Raw genomic sequence first — 20,830 nt, forward strand, 5'->3', positions numbered from 1 at the left:
CCGCCCACCCTGAGGGCCTCTCAGTGGAGGATGGAAAAGAAGCTAGCAGCACAGGGGGGATGGGGAGGGGGTGGGGGGTGGAGACAGGCTCAGAAGTGGGGAGCCGGAGGGACTTGTGCCTGGGGCCACCCATCGGCCTCCTCTGCTCCCTGCAAGTCACTTGGGCTGGCGCTGGGCCGGAAGCGAATGGAGCCAGCGTCTTGGGAGTCTGGGGACTTGTCAGGGTTCGGATTTGGATGTCAGCCGCAGGAGGCGCTGTCGGGATGGACTCTGGAAAGCTTCGAGTGGGGACGACAGTGATATTCGGGGTATGTGAAGGGCTGCCTGAGCATGGCTGGACTTGGGGCCTGGGCACCGAGACCCGGGGGGACCCACAGAGGACTGTGGTGCCCCTTGGGCTTCTTCCTCCCTGGGCACCCACCAGCGAGGAGACAGGGTGGCAACGGCAGTCTCGGTGGGGTGCGATTTGAGGATTTGGAGCCAAGCACTATGAAAACATTGGAAAGTTTAGCCATAAATCAGAAGCTAGTGAAACTGAAGCAATCATTCATTAGCTGTGCTAGCAGAGAGGAACGTGGCAAGGCACCTTCTGATGTCAGAGACGCCCGAAGGCTTTCAAAGTAAAAGAGCAGAGCGTGCAGGGTCCTGAGCCGATCGGCTTCACCTGAGGGGTGGTGAGACCCCGCACGGCCCCATTCCCGCCCAGTGGGCTTCCCCAGGAGGCAAGGTGAGGGCAGTGGGAGGAGCACTGGTGTTTAAGATCTAGTCCCGCCTCCACCTCTGTTAGATTCATGTCCTCAGCCAATCACTGTGCCTCAATTTTGCATCCGTGAAAGGGGATAATAAGGGCTGTCTGCCACTCAAGGTCAAGAGGGAGAGAAAATCAGGTAAGCAGTCGTGTTGGTGCTGGTGGTTTGGTGGACCACAGACTTTGTGGACATCGACACTGTCCACGGAAGCCGCTTTTCTGGCATGCCTACTCTGTGCCAGGCCCTGGGAATGGCAGGGAACCAAGGAAGGCCCGGGGCTCTTCCTGGAATAGAAGGACCCGCCTGTCCAGCCTGCCTCCTCTCTGCAGGACCGAGCTGGGCTCTTTACACCTCCTCCCCGACTCCAGCCCCAGGGCTTCTGCACTTCTCGGGCTCACCTTTTTCAACCACTCCCTTTTCCTTCCATACCCATATCCGCTCTTCCGGGTGGCGGAGACGTTCAGGCACCACTGCCGTGCCATCTGCCCGCTTGTGGCAACCTCACCCTCTTGGCCTCTGCGCTTTTTATCAGGGTAAGGGCTCTGCTTCTGATATTGGAGATCGCCTCACCTCTCGACGCCTGAGTCTCCCCACGTATAAAGCGGGGGGAAAAACGTTCCCCACCTCCTGGGAGTCGTTGTAAACGAGGTAGGACACCAAAGCTTGAGGATGGTGCCTGGCATCCAGGAAAGGCTGTTCCTCTCAGCTCTTATCGTCAACCTCGCAGGCAGGAGCCAGAGGGCGAGGCTGCGCGCCCGGCCCGTGCGAGCCTCTCAATAACTTCCCGACCAGCCCGAGACCCAGGAGGGGGGCCCGCATCCTTGGGCACCGGCGCTGCCCAACGAGGGACTGAATCGGCAAAACCCGTTTCTCCGAAAACCCGACGCACAGTAGGTGCTCAAAAAATGGCCGGCTGACGCTAGGAAGCTAGTGGCCGGGTTGCTGCAGGCTCACGTCCCGCTCCCTCCCACACCAGGCGGTGGGACTCGGGCTGCCCCCAGGGTCTTGAAGGGTGTTATCTGCTCCCTCCGACACCCACTCCCACAACAAAGAGGCTCGCCTCCCCGGGGGCCCCCTCGTCTCGGCGCACCCGCCAGGCGCAGCGGGCGACAGGCCTGTCCGTCCCCCACGGCTGCCCCCCGTCCTGACTCAGAAGCGGTCCCCGGTGGGCGCTGCTGCGCCAGACACCGAGAGCTGGAAGGCAGCCTCGCGAGGCCCCGCGCGCACGGACAGGCCGCGGGCCCAGGTAGCGCCCGAGGGGCGCGCGGCGACGCCGCCTCCAGCCGCGATTTAAAGGGCAGCGAGGGGCGGAGGGATCCCTTCCGACCGCTCAATACGAATCCCTCCGCCGCGAGCGAAGCGAGGACTGGCCCCGTCCTCTCCAAAATTCGCTCTTTTGTCCCTCCGCCGCGGGAAGCAGCCGGCGGGGAACTCATTTCTTTCTCGGGTTTCTCCGCCTCCCCCGCCCCCCACCCAACCCCCAGTCCTGTAAAAGCAACAGAGGCGGCCGAAGACGCGCGAGCAGACGAGGTGTCCCTCCGCGCGGCCAGGGTACTCCTTTTCGTGTCCTTCCACCGTTCCCGGGCGGCGTCCGAGCGGCTCACCGGGGGCGGCGACGCGTCTGCGGCACGGACGGCGAGGCTCCGGGGCTATGAGGTGAGCGCGCCCGGGCACCGCAGACGGCACGCGCGGCGCCAGGACCCGGGGCGCGCAGTCGCCCGGCCAGCGGCGGCCTCCGGGATCCCCCGAGGCCGCGCGAGAGGCGAGGTGAGGCCCGCGGCGCGGGGGCGCGGGGGGCGCGGCGCGGTGGGGGCGGGGGGCTCCGGCCGCGGCTGGGACTCATTTCCCGGCAGCGGATGGAGCGGGCGGTGCTGCGGCGGGGGCCGCCATCTTGGATTTTACTCTTCCCATTTTTCTGTGGAATTATTTTTGGTGATTAATTTTCTTGGGGGACGAGGAAGTGTGGCCGGGCAGAGCGGGGGCCCCCCCCCCAGCGGCGCGGCGGCGGGGCGGCGGCGCCGCCACGCGCCCTGAGGAGCAACGGGTGGCGCCCGGCGGTGAGCAGGGGGCGGACGCCGGCGCGGGCGCGCGGGGGGCGGCGGGGCGCCGGGCGCGGGCGGCGGGCTGGGCGCGGGGGCGCCGGGGGCGGGGGCCGGGCCAGGGCCGGGGCGGCGGCGGCGGCGGCCGGGGGAGGCGCGGCGGCGGCGGGCGCGGGCCTGCAGTGGGCGCCGTGGCCGGAAGGGAGCGGTAGCGGCCGCCGGGCAGCGCCGGGCCGGCCCGCGGCCGCACGAGGGGAGCAGCCCCGCCGCTCGCGATTGGGGGACTCTGTTTTCCCTCTTCGCCAATGGGCAGCCGTGAGCGGTCTCGCCCAATCTGCTCTCTCCGCCGCGCTCAACTTCGGGTTGTTTTTGTTTGGGCTCGAGCCTCCTTCCTGGCCTCCCCCCGGCCCGTCCTCCGCCCCGCTCCGCGCCTGCTCCTGACGGCGGCCCCAGCACCTTGGCCCGGCCTGGCCCCGGGCTGCCCCCCGGCCCCTGCGCTCCGGCCCGGTCCCCCGCGGTCTGTCGGCGTCTCGGGTCCCGGGGACACGCGCCGGTCCTCCCAGAGGGACACGGTCCCCTTCCACATCCCGGAGATGATGACCCGCGTCAGCCCCAGCTGTGAGAGTGGGGGAACCGTGAAGAAGGTGACGGCTGGACCCGACTTGCTGGGATGGTATCGAAGCACTTGGGACCCAGAGAAAGTCACTCTTTGTCGGTTTGGGTTCGTTTGACCCGGTTTTGGAGCTCTGGCTTCGGACTCATTGAGTAGGGGAAACTTTTTTAAGAATACTGAGGAGGCGAACGTGTGTTCTTTGAAATTAAGTCTTTCAGAACTTGCCAAACGAAATTCTCTCCCGCACGGGGGGTGGTGGGGTGGCGGGGTGGCAGGGAATCTTTATTTAGAGTAGGAGACAGAATTGATTGGTTGTGATTGCGCTTTTTTCATCAGGACCTTTTTTAGATTTAAAGCATTTTGATATAAAGTACAGTGGAGCACGGCTTAATAAGATCATTAGTGGAAACAGTTGCCAGTTGAAGCTTTTTTTTTCTTCCCCCTTTGGTGTTTAATAGTAAGAACACGCCTATAACTTTTGGTGATTAATTGTCCAAGTGTAAGCAAAGAGTCGGACACGACTGAGCGACTGAACTGAATTGAAGCATTTTGAAGAAGGAAGGGGAAATCAGTTTTGCCTGAAATCATTACAGATAATTTGTACCTACCAGGAAATTGAAGAGTTACTTAGTATAGACAGAAGTTTACTTTGTAGCCAAATGTTTAGCGCCTTCAGGTGTGGTCCTGTCACTGTGGGGCTCTCTAGATTCCAAGATTAAAGTCCACAAACGCTTTGATCCCAGCTCGTGTGGGAACTTGGGCCCCTTTTCCAGTTTCTAATTACTCAGCATTCTCTTCTAACGTCCGAGCTCGGGCCCCAGCAGTTTCCCCTCTGCTGTCTTCTGGTCATGTCTTGCCCAGCACTCCTGCGCTCCCGACCCCGGAATGACACTCTTCAGAAGGGCCTCATGAGAGTGTGACCTGGGTAACTTCCACACCGCACAGAGCTCATACACACGTGTGGAGACTGAGCCCTCAGGAGAAGGCACACCCCCTGTGTGTTCCCTGAGCAGTTGTTTCATTGTATTTGGTTATTTACCTGCCCACCCCCTCGGTCTTTTTGGTAGCTTATTGAGTTATCTTTATTTTCTCTGCTCACAGCAGGTGCTCAATAGACACTTGATGAAAAATACTAATTTATTAATAGAGCTTTGTGATTTATATGTAGTTCTTCAAAATATGTGCATTCTACTATTATTACAACTTTGTTAACAAAAACCACCTAGTTTGAGAGTGAGAGGAGTAATGGGAATATTTACTCTTCAAGGGGAGAAGAGAGTAGGGCTTAATTTTTTACCCATAAACTTTGAAACTAAACTCAAAGTCATTTCCAAGTGCTGTCTTGCCTGTGTTTTCATTTGTCTTCTTGTGCAGGCTGAAGTGCTTATGTTTTGAACTCTCCACACCGGAAGCAAATAGCAGTGGGCAGTGTGGGGGTCTAGTGGAGTATGAATGTGAAGGAAGTGGCTGCAGGTTGTTTGTGTCTTTGAGCTTCAAGTTTTGTGGGTGGGGCATGTTGGTTTACAGATTTTCCCTTGGGTCCTATATATCTGGGATTGAATCTGGCTTCTCTTAGTTTGAGTATCAGTTTGTGGCCTTGTAGGACATGAGCGTGTGGCCTGATAGTGTTGCAAAGTCATTTGTGTGTGTAGTATGGTAGCAGCTCCCTGTCCACAGGAATGCCCTTCACACGGCTTAGGAAAGCAAATCCTTTTCAGACAAATGGTGTCGATTCCATTATCCTTTGCTCCTGCCTGCCATGTGTGAGGCTTTACTTTCTCATAAAATCCTTCTTCGGTGGGCAGGAGTTACAGGTCTCTGTCAGCCCTGGAACACTCTTAATTGCTGAGTTTTCCACACATTGTTAAAGATGGGGACAGTGTGTCTGTGTTCCAGCGTGCACCTCAGCTCCGCAGACACCCTGAGGAGATGAAGGAAGAGAGCGTGGACAGCTGTGTCTCAGGTGGAGCTCTGTGCAGCAGAAGTTTCATGTGTAAAAATGGAACTCAGTTTCTTGGCCTGATTTTTAGTTATTTTTATTTGGAGGGAAAATGTATTTGCTGATGTGTCTTGGTGTAGGAAATGGTTTTAATTGCAATAAAAAGCACACACTTAAAAACATACTCTGAAGTTCTTAAGTATGAAATGTGAATTGAACCCTGTGGTTTTCATGACCCAACTCCATGGAACAAGCTGTATAAGGGTCCTAGTGAACCAGTCAGGAGTTCCACTGGGCTTAGGCAAGTTTCACAACTTTCTTTAAATTCTATCAACTACATTCCGTTCCCCCCAACCTCCCCCCCAAAAAAAAACCCTTTACAAATCTGGTTTTACTTTAGTTCTTACTATAAACCCTTTCTTTCCCCGTAATTTGGTGTTTCCTAGATTAGAAGTGTTGGTTGAGAGGAAATGGTCATGTTTAACCAATATCTTAACTCTGTGTTTTTCTACTAATGTGACTGGAGTTTGTCTTTGTCCAAATCAGATTACAGAAAGTCTGAGTAACTTTTCACTTACAAATGTATCTTGTTTTATTCAACAGACATGTCCTCAAATTTTAGTCGTGCACATCTTATTTTACTTGCTTTACAGGACTTTACTATTTTAAAGGTGTGGAATAGAGAGAAGCCATCTGTGCAGGAAAGACTCATTACTTTGTTTTCCTAAACCCATATTAATGTCTAGTTCAAAAAAACCCAAAACACTTTTGATCCCCATGTTGCTCAGAGGCAGTGGATATATTGTCGTCTTTACATAGTTGGTGATGGAAGCAGAACTGTTTGCATTAATTCTAAAATATTCTCACAGAATGGAAAAAAAAGTCCCCGATTTCCATAGTCACTGATGCTCTAAATTATGTTTTGCATCATGATTTTCCTTCCGTTAGGTTAAAGGATTCCTAGGATCACTGGAGCACTTTGATCACTCATTGCCTTTGTCTCCTGTGCCAGCCAGATTGGGGGCTGGCTAGGATCTGTGTAAGACAGACTCAAACACTGCACAGCCTCTTCTAAGGGTGTACATAATTTTATAGTGTAGTTATGCATACAGTTCTGGGGCTGCATGAAGGGCCACTGGGGTAAGAATCAATGCGTGTGTTCCAGTCTGCTCCTTATTGGTTTAGAGCATTAGTGGGGCCAAGCCTTAGTTTCTTCATCTGTAAAATAGCTAAACATTAATCTCTAACATCACTTGCAATTCTAAAGTATACTCTTTTACACTTAATCACCACCCATCTTCTCACTTCTAACTTAATCACTTTGCCATCTCTCCAACTGGTTTACGTAGTTCATCTGTGTATTTCACATAGTCTTTCCTCCTTGTTTTGAAATATTATTAAGTTGATGGCACAGCTTACAATCAGGCTTCCCTGGTGGCCCAGTGGTAAAGAATCCTCCTGCAGTTCAATTCCTGGGTCAGGAAGAACTCCTGGACAAGGAAGTGGCAACCCATTCCAGTATTCTTGCCAGGAAAATCCCATGAGGAGCCTGGTGAGCTACAGTCCATGGGGTCGCAAAGAGTCGGACATGGCTGAGTGAGGACACACGCACAGCTTACAGTCAGTTGGGTTTTAGAATTTGGAGACGGGGATCCCAGAAGTTTGATTCTTAAGGTGTGTATGGCTCCCACCTCTCTGGGGCTCCTATTTGTCAGTTGCATTTCTGCAGGATGTCCTATTTTCTGTATCACGAGAGCACACACAGAAAAGAGCAAGTGATAAGCCTCTTTGTGGGTGATGCACATGTGGCTCCAGTCTTGAAGCAGTCTTCCCAGACTTAAGCCAGGACGCTCTAGCTCTAGCCCCAGGCTAACTGTTGAAGGCAGCTTCATTCTGAGCTTCAGCCGTCTCATTTGTAGTGATAAATGTCTCACCTAGTTCATAGTGTCGCCAACCTGGGGAACCCTTGGTACATGTGTTAGGATGAAACAGACACCTGACTTGGGCGTCTTTCTAGGAGCACCAGGTCTGGAGTGCTCTTGTGACACTAGGATTGCCTCTCAGGTCTGAGGCGGAAGAGCCCTTCAAGTGAAGGTCATTGGGCTTCTGTTCCGCACTCTTCCGCTCTGCCCTTCAGATACCTGGCTTTCACAGGCTTCCCTTTGGTTTTTGCGAAGGTCCCCCCCGCCCCGTAGTTGCCTTGTGCAGTTTCCCGAGCTGAAACTCTCGTGCGCCCTCTAGTGTTTCCTGGATGCAAGCAGTATTCCAGCACCACGAACAGTGCCTAGTAGCTCCCAGCAGTTTCTTGATAAAGATTGGATTGAGTTGATTCTCTGTCTGCAGAATGATTCATTTTGTCTGTCTGATTTTTAACAAGGTTGAAATATCTGATATAGTTTAACCTCTGAAGAGCATTTTCAAGAAAAGCCCTTATGTTGCATGTTGTGAAGGGGTGTGTATTTTTAGCAAGAAAACCTACTCACTGTTAGGACGATGGAGCCCCCTCCCCCACCCACCTGCTGAAGAGTAAAGGGGGCTGATCCTTCAGCCAGTGAGCCAGTAGACGCTGGAGCTAGAGACACCAGTTACAAACCCGCCTCTCTCTTCCCTTCAAAAAAGAGACAAAAAGACACCTCATTCAGAGGAGGATTTAGACCAAGCCAGTTGCCTCAGAAAATATTTGTTTGGTAGGTGTAAATAGATAGCAGGAGTGATTTTTATCCAGAGAGGTGGTTGGGTTTCTGTATTTATGCTTTTTGGTTCCTTCTTCGTGATTATCCAGTTGGAAGTCTGGCCCCTCGTCAGTTTCCCCTTGTGCCCTCCTTTGCAGGTCTCACCAGAGCTTACTGTCTCATACTCGCTCTTCTCTCATGTCATACTGTGCTCTGAGCTCTGTGAAACCAGGAGCCATGTCCATTTTGTTTTAGGGTCTTGCTCTTCAAATATGAGGAAAAATGTGTGTAAAATTTTGTTTGAGTCGGGCTTATATTGCTTTCTTGTATGGTTAAGAGTGTATATGTAGTCTTTCAACATGGCCTTTTGTTTTTTCTCATTCTCTTAAGGCTTCCTCTTATTTGTGAAATGAGGGTGATAATAGCCGTATAAGTTATTGTATATTTTTAATGTTTTATGATAAAGTTGTGTTGTATAGTTTGCTATTTTATTGTATGTTTATGAATATTAAAAATCTATTGTATATTTAAGATACTGTGATATGGGTAAGTGGTATGATAGATATGAAGTTATTGGCACAATTGTTGGATCCTAATACGAGCAGCCGGGTGGCCCTGTGGCGCTCAGCCCCTCACTCCTGTCTGAGTGGACGCCTGGCTGGCTGTGTGCTGGGCGCTGGGGGCGCTGAGCCGCCCGCACCGCAGACACCAGGGGCCGGGCGCCCCTTTGCCGTGCCTGGCTCTCACAGTGCCAGCTGTGTTCCTGGCTTCTTTTCTTTTCTCTTCACTCTTCAGTGACCGCGGTAAAGCTCAGAAAGTCTTCTTTTTGGTGTCGTGTGTTGGTAGCATGTTATTTTGTCAAGAAGCAACAAGTCTATGAATTAAGACAATGTTGAATTGCTGCTGAAGGGTAAGCTCCTGTTGTGCTGCTGCTGTTCAGTCGTGTCCACCTCTGCGACACTGGGGACTGTAGCCCACCAGGCTCCTCTGTCCATGGGATTTTTTCAGGCCAGAAAACTGGAGTGGGTTGCCATTTATTACTCTCTTCACAGTTGCTTCTCTCCTGAGTTTTAACATCTTAGAACACTGGGTAGTGCCCCTTCCTCAAATCCAGACTTTCTCATCTTTCCTGCAAATGTGTTCCTTCTTCAGTCCCTAATGCAATTAATGGCCACCTTGCAATCTCCCCAGCTAAAACTTGTGTCCCAACTCGAGACTTCTGCCTTGAGTTCCTTTCTGCCCCTCAGCACCTGTGTCTGATCTTTCACGAAAGCTTGCCAAGCCGGCGTTTGAAACATGAAACCTTTCCTCTCTTCCCATCTGTGGCTACTCTTGCTGCATTTAGTTCTAAGTGGTTTCTCTGCCTCCAGTCACAAGCTTCTCCACTAGTGGGACCCTTTCTGTGAGGGTAGTTGAGCATATTCTCTGGTCTTTCATCTATATAACTGGGGGAATAAAGTGCCTACTTTATGGGGCATGACAGGTAAATGGTAAAGTTAAGTTAGGGAGCACTCAGTGAAAGGGAGGGCTTCCCTGGTGGATTAGTGGTGAAGAATCCACCTGCCAACACAGGAGACCCGGGTTTGATCCCTGGGTTGGGAAGATCCCCTGAAGAAGAAAATGGCAACCCGCTCCAGTATTCTTCCTGGGAAATCCCATGGACAGAAGAACCTGGCGGGCTACAGTCCGTGGGGTCACAGAGAGTTGGACACAACTTAGTGACTAAACAATGGCAAGTGAATGGAGGAACTATTATTGTTTTAAGAAATGGCGTTATAGAAAGATACTGTTTTATCAGATACACAACAAAGTATATTTATTCTATTGTATCAAAATCTGTAGTTCCTCTGTTAACATGTGAAGTATATTCAGTGATGTTTAATTATACATTGGTGCTGGAAGTCACACTCCTTCTCTTCAGGAGCAGTAGGAAAAGCAGAATTGACCTCAACTCTATCATAAATGAGCGCCTTGCTCCTTTTTATTGTCTTGAAACTTTATAGTTTTTCTAATGGATGAGGTGATGTGGTTTCTTTTTTTCTTGTGGGAATTATGGTACGATGAGGAATGGGGGGGAATTTTCTGTTTGATTTTTAAAAGGTTTGTGAATGATACCTCAGTGTGCCTGGGCTTCTCTGTTTCTTCCTTAGTTACATGGAAAGAGGAGATAATTGGAGACCTTTATTGTATTAGCAATAGAAATCCTTGCGCCAGACTTCTCTTCCGTTTACTGAAGAGACGTTAGTGGGGTTGAGTGACTTGTCCGTGGTCATGTTGCTGGAGAGGAGTGAATGGAGCCAGGGTGGGCCCCGGGCGCTCTGAGCCCTCCTGAGCCACAGCCCCCCCAGGGTGTGCGCTGCCCTCTGCACAGTCTGCCACGCGGCGGACTCAGTCTTGGCCCAAGGCTCGGACTCAGCCCAGGATTCCTGTTTTGCAGGTTTTTCTCACCCTTGTCTTTGCCCATAAGAATTGATGATTCTTTGTTCGACTTCCCTCAGAGCTTCCTGGGAACTGTGGACTGTACTTGCAGGGTCTTGCCGCTAGGTGTCATCTGTTGATAGAAGAGTAAAATGCTGTTTGGGTCCCAGAGAGGAGGGTAACAAAGGAAGCGTCCTTGACATTGTTTATGGGCACTCCTAGGTGAGCAGGTGGAGCACATGTGGAGAAATAGGGAAGGAGATTGGGGGCAGAATTTCCCTCAGCAACCACATCATCTGAAACCTTTACTTTAGAGATAGCTGCTGAGACAGTTGGAGGCACAAATCTTTCTTACGTAGAATCCTTTGTTGTGATACATAGTGGTGTACATATGGTGTAGGTAAATAAGGTGCTTTGAAGCAGTATTTTCTATAATGAGTTTTACATGCTCAGCTGTAGATCAGTGGCTGAATAAGTGGAAGTGTTCTAAACATCTGATTGTAGACCTACCAGTGGCTCTTTTGCTGTTTAAAATGGTCTGCTAAATGTGAAATGTAATAGTTTTAATTTTCATTTCATGTTGTAAACATATAGGAATATATAATGTTCAGTATGATGCTTCTCAGGAAGGTCTTGGTTAGCTGTGCTTAAGCACAGTGCATGAGTAATTAGATATTTAACTGAGACACCAGTTGTATCTTCACAATCCATACAGCTCTCTCTGTAGCCATGTTGATACCTGCAGTTGAAGGGGGGAATGACTCTTAAAAATGTATTTAAACAACTGTTTAAAGGTGCTTAACAGCTCCTGTAATGGCTTGGAATTTGATGTATAATTTGGAGTCTAACTGGAATGTATTTTTACTTCGGTTTGCTTTTTCATGGTCTCCGTATTGCTTCCCTGTGTGTGCTGTAAAATACCACAGAGGTGGTGGCTTACAACAGCAGACGTGTCTTCTCTCACCTTTCCAGTGGGCCAGAATCGGGCTGGGTGCGGCTCCCTGCAGAAGCCCTCAGAGCCTTGTTCTTTGCCTCTCCCAGTGTCTGGTGTCCATGGTGTTCCTTTGCTTGTGGCTGCCTCTCTCCAGTCTTTCCATCTTCTTCTCAAAGTGTATGTGGTGTCAAATCTCCCTCTGCCCTTCCCTTGTAAGATCGCTTGTGCTGACATTTACGGCCCACCTGGATAATCTCTTTCATCTCAAAAATCTGATTTAATCATATCTCCAAAGACCTCTTTCCTTATAAACTAACATTCACAGGTTCCAGATTAAGACATGATAGCTATCCTTGGGCGGAGAAGGCAATGGCAAGCCACTCCAGTACTATTGCCTAGAAAATCCCATGGATGGAGGAGCCTGGTAGGCTGCAGTCCGTGGGGTCGCTAAGGGTCGGACACGACTGAGCAACTTCACTTTCACTTTTCACTTTCCACTTTCACACATTGGAGAAGGAAATGGCAACCCACTCCAGTGTTCTTGCCTGGAGAATCCCAGGGACGGGGGAGCCTGGTGGGCTTCCGTCTATGGGGTCACACAGAGTTGGACACGACTGAAGTGACTTAGCAGCAGCAGCAGCAGCTATCCTTGGGAACCATTTTCCAGCCTCCTTTCAAGAAGTTATTGCAACCAGTAACCTGATTCCATCCCTGGCTCGGGAAGATCCCCTGGAGAAGGGAACGGCTACTCACTCCAGTGTTTTTGCCCAGAGAATCCCACGGACCAAGGAGCCTGGCGGGCTACAGTCCATGGGGTCACAAAGAGTCAGGCACAACTGAGCAACTTTGACTCTGCTAGCGGGATTGTGACACCATCTCCAGCCATCCTGTTATCCTGACGGGGTGGCTGGAGTATTGCTGTGCATTGGTGGGGACTGCTGTCTTCGGGCACCACCCTCTTGCTGGTCTGAGCGGGGCTTTGCCTCCTGAGACTGCTTGAGAAAGCTGTTGAATTGAAGGAAACAAGATGCATGAGTTTGTACAAAAGCTGGAAGAGAAAAGCCTAAATGATACTTTTTTAGTAGCTGTTTTACAAGTGTAAAGACCTGTTCTTTGCTGTAAAGTTTGGTGTTAGATGCACAGTGAGCATGGAATCTGCGTGACAACTCGGGCAGATTTGGAGCAGCACCCTGCCCTAGGTGAGGGCTTACTCCTGAATTAAGGAGAAGAATCATCCCTGAGACTTCTAGCATTGGCACTGGTTGAACTCTGACAGGTCATCTGAATTCTTGAATGAGGTTTTTTTTCTGGCAGTGTTTACAGGAGCAAGTTTTAAGGTTACAGGTGTGGTAACTTTCATGGTAGTTTTCTAGCAAATTGGCAATGCACAGTTACCCTGTCAAACTGTGTCAGGGTCTTAGCAAGGGAGGAGTAATGATTCCAGATGCTTCTGGTGGCTTTGTGGGGCTTCAGCTGGTCTCATTGCGTGGTTTATTATTGGAGGATTCTGTGGAACCTCAGCTGTATGTTGGGTGCAAGTGAATTTGGAACAACCGTTGACAGAGACTGACAGGAATTCTTTGGCACGTATGTTATAGAGTCCTGTTGTCATTTGAGACTTGAAAGAACTGATAACCTATATGTAGCAGTTAGGTTTGAGACTGGAAAGGGGGATATGATACAAGTGGACCTGTGCTGTGCTGGGCCTTGTGATGGGTTCCAGTGATATGAAAGTGTCTCTTATCTTGGTAATGCTGTGTGGGAAAGGCAAGAGTCATCAAGTAATACATGAAGAAGTGAGTACAGTTGTGGCCAGCACCGTGAAGGAGAAATGTTACGGCGCGTATCGCGGCAGTCTGCGGGGCTGTGGACGGGGAGCTGGGCACGCTGACCAGCAAAGCCAGGGTTATGCTCTTTGTTCTTTTGGGATGAGTGTCTGTTTGCTGTTTGTCCTTTGGACAGTGCTTTCTTTCATCTCTATGCTTTTTATTTGTGTTTATCTTCTTGTGCTTATTTTAAATATAAAGCTCTTGGGAGTCTGGCGTTGTGACAGTGTGAACATCAGAGTCCACAAGCATTGAAAACTTGTAGAAGGATTTCAATGACATTTTTTCAGTTCCCATCTGCCTAGAAGTCTGGTTTTAATTGCTGTGAGTAAAGTTTTAGAAATTGGCTTTAACTTACATACATATGGATGATGCAGAGGGATTTTTGTGAAATCTATTTTATTTTCCTTTTTATACTTATCTTTATTACAAAAGTAGTATATGCTTGTTTTGAAAAGTCAAACCTTTTGAGGAATATGTCATGTAACAGTTAAAAAATTGCTTGTAATCTCTTTCTCCAAGATAAGACTGTTAACTGTTTGGTGTATTGAATTGTTTTCTTAGCAAATTGTAACTGAATCACTTGAAAAATGTTCTGCTTTTTCTCAATAAAGATTTTCAAAAGTCCTCTAGCAGGCTAGAGCCTGCTTTTAAAAACGTGTTAACTTTTTCATTTCAGCCACTTGGGGAATTGTTTCCTTGTCAATGGATAATTTCTCTAAGATAAACTACCTTCGGACAAGTTCAGTTGAAAACTGGTTAGAGAGTTCTTGGTGATGTTACTGGAATTGTGTCAAAATTTTTGGTAGTTTTTCAGAATTGACGTTTTCATTTTTATAACAGATTTTTTAAAATCCCGATTTGTATTTAGGATACTCAATGAAAAATTCCTGTCCAAAAGTTTTAAGTGAAAAAGAACTGAAACCAGAGCTCTCAAAATGGAGATGAGCAGCTGAGCTCAAAGGCACGACAGTTTGTGGTCCTTGTGGTGTCCATAAAAGACACTGTCAAAGCGGGAGGCTGGGGCGCGCTGACATTTGTTGAGGGTCCCTCACTGGAGGTAGAGTGGGCACATTTTCTATGAAGCAACTCTGTGCGTTCTTTGGAAACTTGAATTTCAAGTATTGGGGGGAGCGGGTTGTTTGTTTTTTCCAATTATAAAGAAATAGATTCACTGTAAATGTTTTTGGGAAAAGTCTTTTTGATGTTAATACCATTCCCCCAAACAGCCATTGCTGTCTGTTAGTGATTTGGAATTCATGATGGAGTGTGTGTGTGTGTGCTTTTTACCTTAGTGGTATTAAAATGTGATCAAACTTTCCTCTTTGAACACAACTCTAAAGCATTCTTTAAATACTTTCCTCTTTAAATGCATCTCTTGTTTTAGCAATTTTCTGGTACGTTTTGTATTATCATAAGTTGTGTGCCCTTTTGTTTACATTTGAATTCTCCAGGTCAGAATACTGGAGTGGATAGCCTTTCGTTCTCCAGGGGATCTTCCCAACCCAGGGACTGAACCCAGGTCTTCTGCACTGCGGAGAAGGCAGTGGCACCCCGCTCCAGTATTCTTGCCTGGAGAATCCCAGGGACGGGGGAGCCTGGTGGGCTTCCGTCTGTGGGGTCGAACAGAGTTGGACATGACTGAAGCGACTTAGCAGCAGCAACAGCTCCTGCATTGTGGGCGGATTCTTTACCAGCTGAACTACAAGGGAAGCCCTTTACATTTGATAGTAGAATCTGAAGTATGGGCATCCTTCCCCACCTATATTGGTCCAGTGAAACCCTTCCTGTTGTTTTAGTGTCAGATAAACTCCCAGGTGAGCTTCCCTGGTGACTTGGTGGTAAAGAACCCACCTGCCAATGCAGGAGACACAAGTTCAGTCCTTGGATGGGGAAGATCCCCTGGAGGAGGAAATGGCAAGCCACTCCATTATTCTTGCTGGGAAATCCCATGGACGGAGGAGCCTGAATAACGACCAGAAGAAACCCCAGGGGTGGGTGGGGTGGGGGAAGGTGTCCCATCCCAGAGCACAGTGACAACTGCATTTCCCTGGAGCCCGGTTGTGTCACTTTTGTGACACCTATAAAAACAGGGGGCAAAGCCTTGTACAGACACTTTGGAATTCTGTCCGTCAGCATACTTGGGTGATTTTAGTCCCTTCCTGATAACTAGTAAATCTGTTCATTTAAAAACTTAACAAAGATCCTTAGAAACTCTCTCACAGCATGCTGGTCTTAAATTTACCTATCCCCACCCTCTGAATGTTACAGATACCTTTTCTGGCACCTGAAATTTAGACTCTTTTTCTCTTATTTGAAGCAGATGAAAAGAACTTGGGACTCTCTTTACTCTTGATTCTTTATATTCCTTTCTGCCATCTAGTTCTTTCCCCATGAGCTCATGTTTCAAGACACTATGTCCATTTCAGAAGTTCGTTGTCCTTTCCAAGAGAGGCTCACAGCGGCCCAGACCCTCAGAGATCTACCTGATGAGCCCGGCAGCCTGTGCCCCGCCGGGCCTCCTTCCTGAAACGCAGGGCCCTGATTTACTCTTGCTCCGCCTCCTCCCCCCCTCTTTGCTCCTCTGGGTGTCCTCAGCTGCCGTTCCATCATCTGGGGCTCTGAATGCCTGGGCCCCCTTGGCCCTTGACTTCTTCCTCTGCTTCCTCCCTTGGTGATTTCGTGTGGTCCTGTGCTTTGACCTCTCACTAGTCCCCAGCTCCCAAGTGTGTCCATCCAGCCTGGACCTGAGCTCCAGGGCCTTGTGTCCAGCTGCCTAGACATCCCTGCTTGGACTCTTTGTAACAGATGCCTCAAACATGACCAAACCGAACTCCTGACCCCCAGCCCCTACTGAAACCTGGCCTTCCTGTGGCCTTAGTCCCCTCCATGACTTCTGAGTCCCTTCTTCCATTTGCAAGCGTATCTGAGACCTCTTTCTTCCACACAGTGTTAGCAAATCCTGTTTGTCAGCAACACCTTCCGAAAGGATCCCAGAGCTCCACCACTTCTCCCCAGCTCTGCTGTTGCAGCCACCAGTATCCATCTCCTCTCGCATACTGCCGTGGTCTCCTAACTGCTTTTTCTCTCATCCCCCCAGATCGTTAGATGCTTGATTGGTACTGCTCTTCCAAATGCATTCAAGCTCTTCTTCATCAGAGCAGCCAGCAGAGGCCTTTACCACTCAACTCCCATCCCTACTGTTTTCTCACTGAGAGTTCATGCCTAGGTCTCCGCCAGGGTTTGGAGGCCCGCTGTTAACATTGTTTGTTTCTGGGAACCTCTCTGGCCCCCTTCCTTTGCTCCAGCCACACTGGCCTCTGCTGGTCCTTCCTCCCCGGCTTTGTACCTGCCCTTTGCCTGTGCTCGCTCTCCAGTGCTCCCCGGTGCTTTTCCCTGTCCCACCTGGGATCCACCTAAAACACCCCCTGCCACTTAGAAATGGTTTCACTTTCTCCAAGGTGCTGGCGTTTATTTACTAATTTGTCATTTTCCGGAGCTTTCTACATTAGAGTTTAAGCACAGATGAGGACAGAAACCTTGTTTGCCATGTCCTCAGTGACTGAAGTGAGTAGATAGATGTCTAATAATTTTCATGATTTTTTAATTGGGAAATCAGAAGAGAGAGTGATTTGTAACTTGTTGGGCCATTTAAGGAATAGCCAGTACTCCTTTCTTAAAAAATTTTTTCTGCCAATTTTGGGATAAATTTGAGGTGATTTTAACTTCTAAATACAGCTCATTCAACCAAGTCAAGACCATGGTAGTATTTCCATGTGAGCCTGCTGGCTTCCAAGCCAGAGAGACTGTACCCCTCCTCTGTTGGGAGGGGGAGCCACCCCGTGTCTTGAGCTCCTGTTTCTCCTTTGAAAACACCTGTGTTAGCTTTTCAAATTCCATCTCCACCTTTAATATGAAAGTGTTCCTCCAGCTCATCCTTTTGTGGGAACGATCATGCCAACAAGAGTGGATCCTGTACTCATGAGGGCAGGGCAGACGATGACCTGATGATTAGTAGAGGATATGTTTATTTTGAGGTAAAAATTTACACATAGCCCCCAGTCTCTGCTAGCTTTACTAAAACTGCTTTCACAGAATATTCATTGTGAGCTGAAGTCTTTTGCTGTAGTGATAACTGCTGTTATCCAGACGAGTGGAGAGTATTGGCGCCTCTGCTAGAATATGGAACACACCCAGATGTATGTGCAGTGTGTTCATTCTAGTGAAATTCAGCCACGTCTTCTGATCGACAGAGTGCTCGTTATGCTTTGGTTCCTTAAGTTCAGATAAAATAGTACCAATTGACTGCAGTATAATCGAGACACCCCGGGTTATGGGTTTGCCCCCTTTTTTTAGTCATTAACGTACATTTAATTGAAATTATGTGTAAGTTAGAGTGGATCTCAGTCTGTTCTCCATGAACTGAGTTAGAGTGTTTTACTAAAAGGATTTATTGGTGAACTTTCTGAATTCTTGGGAGAATTGGGTTGATAGGTATAGTTTCCTCAAATTAAAATGTTTTATTCTTTAATTTTCCTTAAAAATTTGACATCTGTTCTTTGCCCTAGTAGATGAACAAGTAACTTCAGACACTGGAGTTGCATCAGAATCACCTGGAGGGCTTGTTAAAACACAGATTGCTGGGCCTTGTCCCAGGTTTTCTGCTTTTTTCCTCTGACTGGGAGCTTGGTTGGGGGCCGAAGGGCTCTCTGGGTTGGGGGGGGGAGGTGGTGATTTGCTCTTTCTTTTGTCTCTTAATTCTGTCTAAAGTCACATTGCTCTTTTCTATTCCATTTAGTTACTTTTTGTATCATTGAGGAGTATTAGGACTCCTAAAAGAGGCTTAAAAACACATTCTTTCATCATTGTCTGTAGGCCGTGTGTTATCAATACCCGTGGACGTTCTTGAGATGAACTTCCTTCTTATTGTCTTCTCTGGAGGTGCAGAGTCGGGGTGAGCCTGAAAGCACTCTGGTAGGTGCTCGGGAGGCTGCTGGTGGTGAGAGCAGTGCTGCCTGCGCCAGCGCTGCTCCAGCTGCCAGTGCCAGCACAGGCAGCTTGAGGAAGAAGAGAACTGGAGGTCAGGTTATAATTTATAGTCTAGAAAGTACGGACGTGGCAGCTCCTGTGTGGTGGTTTAGATCATGGTCTAATTTACTTATTCTTTCATCAGGTGAGTGCCTTAGTTCTGCTTTGTGCTATGCTAAGGAAAAGAGAAGTAGGTTCTTGACTTCAGGAACTCTCAGTCCCTTAAGGAGGCGGACTGTTGTTGTTCAGTCGCTAAGTCATGTCTGGCTCTTTCTGACCCCATGGACTGTAGCATGCCAGGCTTCCCTGTCCTTCACTATCTACAGGAGTTTGCTCAGATTAATGTCTGCTGAGTCGGCGATGCCATCCAACCATCTCTTTCTCCCCCTGCCCCCAGTCTTTCCCAGCATCAGAGTCTTTTCCAGTGAGTTGGCTCTTCGCATCAGGTGGTCTGAGTATATTGGAGCTTCAGCTTCAGCATCAGTCCCTCCAATGAATATTCAGGGTTGATCTCCTTTAGGATGGACTGGTTGGATCTCCTTGCAGTCCAGGGGACTCTCCAGGGTCTTTTCCTGCACCACAGTTCAAAAACATCATTTCTTCAGTGCTCAGCCTTCTTTATAGTTCACATTTGTACATGACTGGTGGAAAAAGCATACCTTTGTCGGCAAAGACCTGCTTTTTAATATGATGTGTGGGTTTGTCATAGCCTTTCTTCCCAGGAGCAAGCGTCTTTTAATTTCATGGCTGCGGTCACTGTCCGCGGTGATGTTGGAGTCCGAGAAAATAAAGTCTGTCATTGCTTCCGCTTGTTCCCCTTCTTTTTGCCATGAGGTGATGCGACCGGATGCCATGATCTTAGTTTTTAAATGTTGAGCTTTAAGCCCGGTTTTTCACTCTTCTCTTTCACCCTCATCAAGAGGCTCTTTAATTCTTCTTTGCTTTCTGCCATTAGGGTGTTATCATCTGTGTGTATCTGAGATCTTTGATATCAAATATTGTTGATATTTCTCCTGGCAGTCTTGATTCCAGCTTGTAATTCATCCAGCCCAGCATTTCACACAATGTACTCTGCATTGAAGTTAAATAAGCAGGGTGACCACATATAGCCTGGACATATTCCTCTCCCAGTTTTGAAACCAGTCCATTGTTCCATGTCTGGTTCTAACTGTTGCTTCTTGACCTGCATACTGGTTTCTCAGGAAATAGGTATGTAAGATGGTCTGGTATTTCCATCTTTTTAAGAATTTTCCAGTTTGTTGTGATCCATACAGTCAGAGGCTTTAGGATGTCAGTTATGCAGAAGTAGATGTTTTTCTGCAATTCCCTTGCTTTTTCTGTGATCCGGTGGATGTTGGCAATTTGATCTCTGGTTCCTCTGCCTTTTCTAAATCCAGCTTGTACATCTGGAAGTTCTTGGCTCGCTTACTGGTAAAGCCTAGCTTGAAGGATTTTGAGCATTACCTTGCTAGCATGTGAATTGAGCATGATTTTAAGGTAGTTTGAACTTGCTGTGGCATTGCCTTTCTTTGAGATTGGAATGAAAACTGACCTTTTCCAGTCCTGTGGTCACTGCTGAGTTTTCCAAATCTGCTGGCACATTGAGTACAGCTCTTTAACAGCGTCATCTTTTAGGATTTGAAATAGCTCAGCTGGCATTCCATCACCTCCGCTAGCTTTGGAGGCGGCAGACAGGCCTTCACTGTAAGGTGGCATAGGGTGTCTGCCTGGAGTTGGAAATGAGGGTCGAGGAAAGACTTCCTGGAACATGTAGGAATCAGACAAAAAGACCAGTTGTCTAAGTGTAAATATAAGATATTTTATCATTGCTAGGAGATACTGTTTTATATAATAAAGTACGTTAGTTCAAAAACATTTAGCTTGTAACTGATGTGTCAGTATTTTACTTGCCTTTACCTGTTTAAGCCGCAGCATTTTTCTGGGTTTAGTGAAGCCCACAGGAAGAATCAAAAGGCTGGTACAATAAGAGCTGTAGACTAATTGAATTTAAACAGTGAAGAAGCTGAGAGAAAATACATCTTTGAGAGCAATTTAAAAGTATTCCTGATATGGATCAGCTGATTTTTTACCTTCTTATACCTAAGCATGTTCCTCTAACACACATTCTACCTCACTGAATTCACACAAAATTCCTGTGATGTCAGAGAGACTGAAAGTCAAGTAAAAATTAATATTTCGTATTTGTGTTGCTGCTGCTGCATCGCTTCAGTCGTGTCCAACTTTGTGCGACCCCATAGACGGCAGCCCACCAGGCTCCCCCGTCCCTGGGATTCTCCAGGCAAGAACATTGGAGTGGGTTGCCATTTCCTTCTCCAATGCGTAAAAGTGAAAGTGAAGTCACTCAGTCTTCTAGTGACCCCATGGACTGCGGCCTACCAGGCTCCTCTGTCCATGGGATTTTCCAGTGTGTTGGGTATCAGTAATTATTTCCGGCTCTACATTTCTGGGCTATACATAATTTATCATGTACTTTTCTGTGTGTTTGGGAAAAGTGAGGGAAGATGCCCTTTGCTGCAGTGAGAGACCTTTGGGCAGTAGTGCTAGGCTCCTTTCCAGACGCTGCTGCAGGCTGGCTGTGGGGCGTTGGGTGT

The 20,830-nt window shown here is 48.4% G+C and overlaps 1 protein-coding gene across 6 annotated transcripts in view; it reads left to right on the forward strand.

Annotated features, from left to right (window-relative positions):
• Positions 1 to 1,178: 1,178 nt before the first annotated feature.
• KMT5B (lysine methyltransferase 5B) overlaps positions 1,179 to 20,830 on the forward strand; it is a 55,931-nt gene continuing 36,279 nt past the window's right edge. Inside the window, exon 1 of one of the 6 annotated variants that reach the window (XM_055415344.2) lies at positions 1,179 to 1,282. The gene's annotated coding sequence lies outside the window, so the exon portion shown is untranslated. Of the gene's footprint in view, positions 1,283 to 2,169; positions 2,517 to 2,613; positions 2,807 to 3,086; positions 3,433 to 20,830 lie in introns of those variants that run through there. The other 5 variants (XM_055415345.2, XM_055415340.2, XM_055415348.2 and 2 more) reach the window with 5 other exon arrangements.

Source organism: Moschus berezovskii, chromosome 25, assembly GCF_049115385.1.
Source record: "Moschus berezovskii isolate FMDL1 chromosome 25, NW_MosBer_1.0, whole genome shotgun sequence".
NCBI classification, from domain to species: domain Eukaryota; kingdom Metazoa; phylum Chordata; class Mammalia; order Artiodactyla; family Moschidae; genus Moschus; species Moschus berezovskii.